Genomic DNA, 1,005 nt, shown 5'->3' with positions numbered 1-1,005 from the left:
ACTCAGTAAGTGCTGTATCAACCTGGCTGTGATTGCATATTCATCAGTAGAACAGTGTGGAATAGGGGAAAGGCCACCCCATTAATAGGACATGAACTTGAAGTTCCTGCCTGGCATAATAGCTGATAAAAGAGTAGTATCCAGGGATAAGAAAAATCTTTTGGGATATCTGTAGCTTCAGAGCCCCCATCCTACCAGAGTCTTTTTTAAAAATATTTATTTATTTTTGGCTGCCCTGGGTCTTAGTTGCGGCACACGGGATCTTCAGTTGTGACAGGCGAACTCTTAGTGCAGCATACATGCGGGATCTAGTTCCCCAACCAGGGATTGAACCCAGGGCCCCTGAATTGGGAGCACAGAGCCTTAACCACTGGACCACCAGGGAAGTCCCCCACCAAAGTCCTTATTCAACTTAAAATCTCATTATCTCTTTGATAATAACTGCAAAATCCAAAATTACTCAATGAAATAACGGTAAGATTTAGAATTAACTACAAAGATAATATAGAAGCAAAAGTTACTATTTTAATGTTAAATACAAGAATGATCCTTGCATATTAGGTATTGTAAGTATTTGTAGTACTTAAGAGAGCTTAATATATTACAAAATAGTTGGGAATACTAGAGATTTGAACTTAAATTATGTAATTGCTTACTTGATTTAGATTTCTTGAATGACTAAGTGTCATAACTTAAAAAATATCCTAGGATTGTAAACAGTATTGGGAAATTTAAGGGAACCTAAGCACTTCCATGTTTATAAGTTTAATTTATTAGATTACAAGAGCTATTGAAATACTTGAGAAGGTCTGTTTGTAAGTCAAACAGCTGAAGTACTTAAAGAGAAAAACAATACATTGAAGAATGCAATTCAAAAGTCTGTAAGGCCAACCTTTCATCAAAGGTCCCCTTAAGGGCTTCCCTGGTGGCGCAGTTGTTGAGAGTCCGCCTGCCGATGCAGGGGACACGGGTTCGTGCCCCGGTCCGGGAAGATCCCACATGCCG

This window comes from Lipotes vexillifer, unplaced genomic scaffold (assembly GCF_000442215.2).
Source record: "Lipotes vexillifer unplaced genomic scaffold, Lipotes_vexillifer_v1.1 scaffold33, whole genome shotgun sequence".
NCBI classification, from domain to species: Eukaryota; Metazoa; Chordata; class Mammalia; order Artiodactyla; family Lipotidae; genus Lipotes; species Lipotes vexillifer.
This window is presented reverse-complemented; position numbering follows the sequence as displayed.